Here is a 9,240-nt window from a genome sequence, read left to right on the forward strand (position 1 = left end):
AAAAAGTAATCATTAAGTTCATATGGAAAGGAAAAAAGATACTTGAAAAGCAAAGTAGGAGGCCTTACAATTCTTTACTAATCATCCACAGTAATCAAAACAGTGTGGTACTGTATAGTGACAGGTTTGTAGACCAAGAGTACAAGAGGAATGCCTACCTGTGTTTCATTGACTAAGGAAAAGCATTTGACTGTATAGATCACAACAAATTGTGGCTAACCTTGAAAAGAATGGGAATCTCAGAACATTTGATTATCCTTATATGAAACCTATACTTGGACCAGGAAACCGTCATTAGAAGAGAACAAGGAAACAATTCATGGTTCTAAATCATGAAATGAGTGTGTCAGGAGTGCATTCTTTCTCCAAACCTTTTCAATCTATATACAGAACCAATCATTCAGGAGACCGGACTTTATTAAGATGTGGCATCAGGATTGGAGGATGATTCCAACAACCTGTGTTATGCGGATAACATAACCTTGCTTGCTAAAACTGAGGAGGACCTGAAGTGTTTGCAGAAGTTCAAGGATTGTAATCTTAAATAAGAATTGAAGTTCAACATCAAGAAAACCTAGATTCTCACCATTGGGCCAATCGACAGGACCATGATAGATGGAGAAGAGTTTAAGACTGTTAACAATTTCAGCTTACTTGGTTCCACAATCGACACTCTTGGCACCAGCAGTCAGGAAATCAAAGGAAAATCTGCTGTCATGGACCTCTCCAGAGTGGTGAAGAGGAACAGATGTCAGTCTAGAGATTAACATGTGCCTCATCTAGGCCATGGTCTTTGGAATTACTTGCTGTATATCACAGAGCTGGAAATGAGAAAAGAAGAACTGACATCTTTGAGTTGTGGTGCTAGAGAAGAGTACTGAACATACCACGGACTGCCAAGAGAACAAATAGGTCTTTTCTGGAGAGGGTGAAACCAAGTTTTTCCTTGGGGGCATAGACTTTGAAACTCCATTTGACATATTTCAGGCATTGTTGCCAGGAGGGACCAATCCTTAGAGAAGGACATCACGCTTGGAAGGTTGGAGAGAGAGCGCAGGAGAAGACAACCCAGGATGAGATGGGTTGATACCATAATTAGGGTAATGTGGGTAGATGTGCAGGAGACAGTGAGATTGGCTCAGGATAGGGCAGGGTTCAGAGATATTGTGCACTATGAGTTGAAGGCAACTCAATGGCACAAAACAACAACCACATGGATAACTCATGTGCAAGTTCAAACTAAAACTAAAGAAAATGAAAACAAATCCATAAGAACCAAAAATACGACCTTAAGTCTTCCCATCTGAATTTAAAAAAACCACATTAAGAACTGGCTTGAAGCACTGATAACCAATGATTAAAAACCAGAGAAGCTATGGGATGAAATCAAGGACATCATCCACAAAATGAGCAAAAGGTCATTACAAAGACAGAAGAGAAAGAAAACGCCAAAAGAGATGTCAGAAGATACTCTGAAATTGCACTACGCATTGAAAAGCCAAAAACAAAGGGAAGAGATGCTGAAGTAAAAGAGCTGAGGAAAGAGTTCAAAGGGCAGCTTGAGAAGGCCAAGCAAAGTATTATAACGGAATGTGCAGGGAGCTAGAATTTGAAATAAAAAGAATTCACTTGGCATTTGGAAAAGTAGCTCTGTAGAGTACAGACAATATAGAAATATAACCAATTAGCATTATTTCAAAGCTGATTTAGATTATACCACATTAAAGAAAGAAAATGGGTCATTTATAAAAATATATGACATTAAAAATAAGACTACATGGAGAGGACTGAAGGAATATTATTGCTAAGAGTAGGCTGTAATAGGCAACCATTGACAGTACAATATATTATGTACATTAATGCAGAAATGTTAAGGTTTTTCAGTAGTCAAAAGACTAAGGCAAGTATCAACCATCTTATAAAGCTGGCATCATGACAAGTTGACAAGAAAAATTAAATATAGTTCTATGTAAAACATACTTTTAAATCTTGAACAAATAAAAGCCCTGAAGTGGGAACCAATCTAATTACTTGCTTTGTTATTTCATTAACTGACCTGGTAATACTGAAACCCTTAAACTCAAAACCAAACTATTGCTGTTGAATGGAATCTGACTCACAGAAACTCTGTAGGGTACAGCAGAAATAATCCAGTGTTTCTGAGGCTGTTATATCTTTACAGGACAGACTGTTACCTCTTTCTCCTATGGACTATCTCTGGTAGGTTTGAATCACTGACATTTGTTAGCAGCAAGAGTATCTAACCACTCTGCCCCCAGAGGTCCATGGCATTGGTAAAACTTAAAAAAAAACCAAAAACCCTTCAACTCATTACTATCAAGCTGGAATAGACTAATAGCTGACCCTCCAGAGTGTTTCCGAGGCTGTAAATTGCACAGGAGAAGACTGCTCCAATTCATGTGTCTTTGGTTAGCAGAGCAACTTACTATAGACCACATCACCAGCTCCTAAGATTTGGTAAAGGGGTATTCAAAATTTTGGGATCTAAGTTTTTTATTTCCTTACCAAAAAATATTTGGACTACATTTCTAAAGAATTTCTTTGTCCTACAGTTCTTGAGTCTGAGCCTAAAAATGTTTCAAGGAGGTACATTCTTGTTTTTTAAAATGTAAATGTAGTACTAAAAATATCTCATATGCAAGCAAGCTTTTACTTCAGGTCCTTGAATTAGATCATACAAATGTCACTAAGAAGAATTACTTGGTAAACTCCAAATGAATGCATCCTATTTCCTCAAATAATTTATATTAGGGAAATAAAGTATCAGGCCAAGACAACCAAATAAATGACAGATTTAATTTCTATGTATCTCACAATCAAGAATAGACTGTGTGCTACATCAGTGACTATGACCCATGAAAAAGGAAACAGTCTCTGGGACCTTGTTAATTAAAATGGGCAGATATCAAATGTTAACTCTGAACTTTAAAATCACTTATTCCTTTTTTATTTGGCATTTGTTAAGTATAAAATTAATTTCACAATTTAAGAGGCAGCGACATTTCAATTACATTTTGATGTCTTCTGCAAAATTTGCCAGGCTCTGAGGACTGCTATTTATAGTAAATATGTTCAACCCAAATCTTATTGCTACTTCTGTTCCTTAAACCTCGGAAACCCAAGCTGGAGCAATTTCTGTACTGGAAATGCTTTTCCAGTAAGGGTTTTGCTCTTTGAAATATATTTTTAGGAGAGCCTTCCATGGTAACTTTTGCATGTCTGGGTTTGTTTTGCTGTTTTTCTTCCACAACATAAGGAAGATCTTCAGCATCTCTGCTACCATATAAGGTGGCTAGAGGACAGTATGTGAAGTCTCACCTATAAAGGAATCGTAAGGCTTGAGAATTTCCATTTTGCAGTCTATGCTTCTTTTCTACTGAGGATGGGATGGTTTCAAGGAGAAAGGAAAATGGAGAGTGATTACTTCTATACTGACCTCCCAGGCTGGCATGTACCCATGTTGTGCCTGCCTAGAGAGAAGTACCTGGGAAAATTCTGGGTAAAAAAGGACACTTTCTCTTTTGCTGATCCTTTGGTTAAATAAAACTATTGTGAGTAGGAGAAGTGGCCTTGTCAAGGAAGATAATTTTACCTTACACTATAAAGTTTTGAAGCCCCAACAGAGGTTTGTCAACTGTTAGGGTATAACACATTACTAAAATATTCAATTAGAAAGAATAAAAGTATTTGCATGTTTACTGGAGTCCACAAACTGTGAATTGCTTGACTCCTAATCTTAAAGTTGGCCAGTTGGCCAATTAAAAAAAAATTATCCAGAAGCATCTTGAATGATTAGCTTGGTGATTGGTTTCTGAAAGTCCAAAGACTTGTAATCTCCATGGACCAGTTCTACTCTGCACACATGGAACTGCCATGAGTAAAAACTGACTTGATGACAACTAACAATAACAGCTTGCTTATTCTGTGTGAGGACCTGAAAAGAGATTCAGATAGTATCACCTTAGAGTAATATTTCCTTCACCAACTCACAATTTCTTATCTATACTCTTATTTGACTGTTTAAAATCTTAGTGACCTGTGATAAAACTCTAAATGGAGAATTTGGAATTGATCATCTAAATTTCAAGGTCAAGGACTGTTCATTTAATTCAACTGTGAAGTATGTGCCCAGTGGGCCATGGTGGACATGCTCATTTAAGGAAATATTTTCTTTAAGTCCCAATTACGAGCAAAGTTTGTTCTGTGCACCACTGATGTAGTGAGAAACTTGCTCTCATGATGGGACTATCAGGTATAATTTGAAGTATACATATGAGTGTACTCTGAGACAGCAAAAGTCTACATACAGAGCTAACAAGGAATCTTGGTGGCTGAGTATATTGAGCTGTGAGTGAAAGCTCTGTTTAACTCATCTGAGGAAAAAAGATTGGCAGTCTCTCTGTGTAAAGACTTACAGCCTTAGAAGCCAATGGAGCGTTCACTATGAACTGGAATCAATTTAATAGAAGTAGGTTACAGAGCTTAGAGAGGAAGGTGGTCATGTTTATTTATAGGGGTTAGAGAGATAGGTGATATTTAAATGGAGTTTGAAGCTTTATGGAAATGGTGTCATCATTCCTTTTCATTTGGCTATCAATAGATGAACAGATACTCAAAACAGTACATCCACATAATGGAATACTAATCTGGTGGCTAAGTGGTAAAGAACTGTGTGCATTTTTAATCCACCAGCTGCTCTGTGGTAGCTGCTCTCATCTCTGACTAGATGGTACACAACAACAATCTGGTAGTTTAGTGGTATATTGCACTGCCAACTCAAAGGTGCACCAGCTGCTCCTTAGGAGAAAAATGGGCAATCTTTTCCTGTGCGATTTATTGCCTCTAAATACCCACTGGATGGTCAACTGTGTTGGTTCAGACTCGACAGTCCATAACTACAACATAACAATCAACCAAGAGGAAAAAAAAATCTTTATAAACGCTACAATAAGGATGGGGGTTTAAGACATCATACTGAATGAAATATGTCAATTACAAGAATCGAAATATTATTTATAACCCCACTTATTAAAAAAGGTTAAAAAAAGACGATGACTATCATGCTGGGGAAGGATGGCAAAGAACAGAATGACCCTCAATGAGACAGACCAACACAATGGGCTTGAGCTTGGGGATGGGGCAACGATTTAATCTGTTGTTCAGAGTCACTATGAGTTGTAGTCAACTTGACAGCACTTAAAAAACACAAATAATATTACAGATTAAAGAAGTAGCTTTTTTATGTTGATGAGCATTACAAGTTAGGCCTCTGCTGCAGACTAGTTAATTCAATAATGCTTTTCAAGAGGAAAGAAACAATGAGTTATGTTATATGAATTATCCTGCAAGTTAGAGATAACATGGTACTCCCTCAAAACCCCCTACTGTTTGGTCTATCTCTCCTTATTACCCAAACAAGAAGTAGCTGGACCAAACAGTAAGACTACTTGGGTTTAAGTTCCTTTTCAGTGTCTGATTTAAAGTCTTTTAATGAAAAAGTTGGAAATTTCTATACAGAGCTGGGTGTATGGTTACTGGTATTGTTATGTTCTGTCGAGTCAACAAGTCATAGAGAAGGTAAAACAACAGATCTGAATCCTGTGCCATTCTCACCCTTTCTAATATACCTGAACCTATTTTTTTACCATCATTGCGTCAATTCATCTGGTTGAGGGTCTTCCTATCTTTCACCGACCCTCCACCTTTCCAAATGTGATGTCTTTCTCCAAGGAATAGCCTCTTCTAGCAAAGTATGTGCCTAAAGTATGTGGGGCAAAGCTTTATCATCTTTGCCTCCAAAAAAGCACCTTTGCTGTACCTTCTCCAAGATACATCTGTTTGTTCTTTTGACATCCATGAGATCTTTGGTACTCTTCTCAAATATCACAACACTAAGGCACTGATTATTCATCCTTGTCACTGCTCAACTTTCAGACACACAAGTAACTGAATAGACTGTGGCTTGAATCAAGTATCCTTTAGTCTTTGACATCTTTGCTCTTCAGTACTTTGGAGAGATCCCTGCCAGTACATTTTTGATGCAATATGTCTTTTGATTTCTTGACTGCTGGCATTAAGGGTGCTGATTATGGATCCAACACAATCAATGACAACTTGAATCTTTTCTCCATCTATCATGATACTGCTTTTTGGCCCAGTGTTAAGAACTTTTGTTTTCTTGTTATTGTATAGTTGTTGTTGTTAGGTGCCATCGAGTTGAGTATGACTCCTTGTGACCTTATGAACAAGATATGTGAACCCTATTCTTTCCTGCACTATCTTCACGGTTCCTGACACACAAGAGCCCACTGCAGCAGTCATCTGTCAAAATTCCCTAAAATAGCTACATTTAAACGGCTATGCTGGAATAAACTGCTGCAGTTGCTGTGCCAGTTTATTTTGTTCAGAGTCTTCCTCTTTTCTGCTGACTTTACCAAGCATGATGTCTTTCTCCAGGGACTGGTCTCTTCTGACAAAATTACAAACTGCATGAGATAAAGCTTCGCCATATTCACTTCTAGTAAGCATTCTGGCTATACTTTTTTCTAAAACAGGTTTGTCTGTTCTCTTTGTCAACACTGTAATTCAAACACATCAATTCTTCTTTAGTCTGTCTTACTAATTTCCCAGCTTTTGCATGCATATGAGGTGACTGAAAATATAATGGCCTGAATCAAGTACTCTGTACTCACAAAGTGGCATCTTTGTTTTTTACCATTTAATACTTTAAAGAGGTTTTTCATAACAGATCTGCTCAATTCATTATTTGACTTCTTGATTGTTGTTTCCAGGGGCACTGATTACAGATCCAAGTGAAATGAAGCCTTTGATAATTTCAATCTTTTCTCCATTTATCATGATGTTGCTCACTGTTTTCTTGATATGAAGGTATAATCATATCCAGGGCAATAGTATGACTTTCATTAGTATGTCCTTCAAATTTTCTTTTCTTTCAGCAGGTAAGGTTGTGTTATCTGCATATCAGAGGTTTTTAATTAATCTTTCTCCAATCCTCACTCCACATTATTCTTCATCTAGCCCAGCCTTTTTGGATTATTTGCTTAGCATGCAGACTGGGTAAGTATGGTAAAAGGATACAACTCTGATATATACCTTTCCTGATTTTAAACTATTCCTATCCCTTTGTTTTGATTACACAATTGTCTCCTGAGCTATATATAGGTTCTGCATAAACACAAAATTAGTTTGGAATTCTTCTTCCTTGCAATGTCATCCATAGTTTATGATTTACACACTTAAGTGCTCTTGCATAGTCAATAAAAAACATAGGAAGAGGAATGTGGCATCAGGATTGGAGGAAGAATAATCAACAATCTGCCTTATGCAGATGACACAACCTTGGTTGCTGAAACTGAGGAGGACCTGAAGCATTTGCTGCAAAATCAAGGACTGCAGTCTTCAATAACTGATTGAAGCCCAACATCAAAAAACCAAAGATTCTCACCAGTGGGCCAATTGGTAGCTTCAAGATAAACAGTGAAGAGATTGAGATTGTTAATAGCTTTAGTTTGCTTGGCTCCACAATCAACACTCTTGGTACCAACAGCCACAAATCAAAAGACTAATTGCATTAAAGTCTGCTGTCAGGGACCTCTCCAGAGTATTGAAGAGCAACAATATCAGTCTGGAGACTAAAGTGAGCCTGATCCAGACCATGGTCTTCACAGTTACATGCTATGCATAAGAAAGGTGGACAACGACTAGGGATGATAGAAAAGAGAATTGATGACTTTGAACTGTGGTGCTGGAGAAGAGTATTGAATATACCGTGGATGCCAGGAGAATAAAAAGGTTTGTTCTGGAGAAGGTGAAACCAAGCTTCTCCTTGGAGGAAATGATTCTGTAACTCCATCTGACAAACTCTGGACATGCTACAAGGAGGGATCAGTCCTTGGAGAGGGAAATCATGCTTGGGTAGGTAGAGGGATGGTGCAAGAGAGGAAGACCTTTGATGAGATGGATTGACTCAGTGACTAGAGTAATAGGTAGGTGTGTCAGAAACAATAAGGTTGGCTCAGAATAGAGCAGGGTTCAGAGCTGTTGTATATAGGGTGGCTATGGGTTGCAGGTGACTTGACAGCACATAACAACAAAATATCTTTCTAATATCTTTTGCTTTCAAGCAGGATATACCTGATATTAGCAATGATATACCTTGTTCCAGGGGTTCTAGGGCCTAGTGGTAAGAAAGCACATTGCAATCCCAAAGGCACGTGTTCAAATCCACCAGGTACTCTGAAGGAGGATGGGCAATCTCCTGTGTGATTAACTGCCTCTGAAAACCCACTGAAGGGTCAGCTATGGGTTGGTTCCAACTGAAAGGTACACAACAACAACAACAACAATAACAACAACAACATACCTTGTTCCACATCTTCTTCTGAATGTGGTTGAATTTCTGGTAGTGATATTGGCTGATATTCTGTCATTTCCTAGAGGGGTGCTTTCTGTCAGTGGCTTCAGTACATTAATTGTACTGCAGAACAGAATTGAGGGAATTTTTTTTTTAAAAAAGGATAGGCTTTGGGTGTAGATTTCAGATCTGTGTATTTCTAATGAATGATTTCGTTTCTCTGAGTTTTTATTTTCTTATCATACGTAGTATATAATGCTATTTTAAAGAGTAAGCACATGCTTTTTCTCTTCTCTGATGCTTCACTTTTCTTACTGGATAGAATGCTTTGTGGTGAGTTACCTAAAGTATTATGATTAAAGCAGTATTTCAGGAAACTTAAAGCAACAAGAATGAAGTCTTACATTAGTGACACTGCGGATGCCAGCTCAGACATGGCTAACTTCTACTTTGAAATGTTATATATAAATGAAATAAAATTTGTCTTGTTAAGTCACTAACTTTTGAAGTCTCTAAAAGACCATTTGAGCCTATATCCACAAGAAAACAAAAACAACAATCCTATTGCCATCAAGTCTGTTTCTACTCATGGTAATTCCACCTGTTACAGAGTAGAACTACTTCACAGATTTCTTGGTTATCATTTTTACAGAAGCAGATCACTGGCTCTTTCCTCTGTGGTGCCACTGGGTGGATTCAAACTACCAATCACTAGCCATTTGCATCACTCCAAGTCTCTATAATAGCAATACTGTTGTTGTTCTTGTTATGTGCCGTCGAGTCGTTTCCGACTCATAGCGACCCTATGCACAACAGCCCTAAACCCTGCTCTATCCTGCGCCAAC

This window comes from Elephantulus edwardii, unplaced genomic scaffold (assembly GCF_000299155.1).
Source record: "Elephantulus edwardii isolate Elephantulus edwardi_28Jun2011 unplaced genomic scaffold, EleEdw1.0 scaffold00003, whole genome shotgun sequence".
Lineage (NCBI taxonomy): Eukaryota > Metazoa > Chordata > Mammalia > Macroscelidea > Macroscelididae > Elephantulus > Elephantulus edwardii.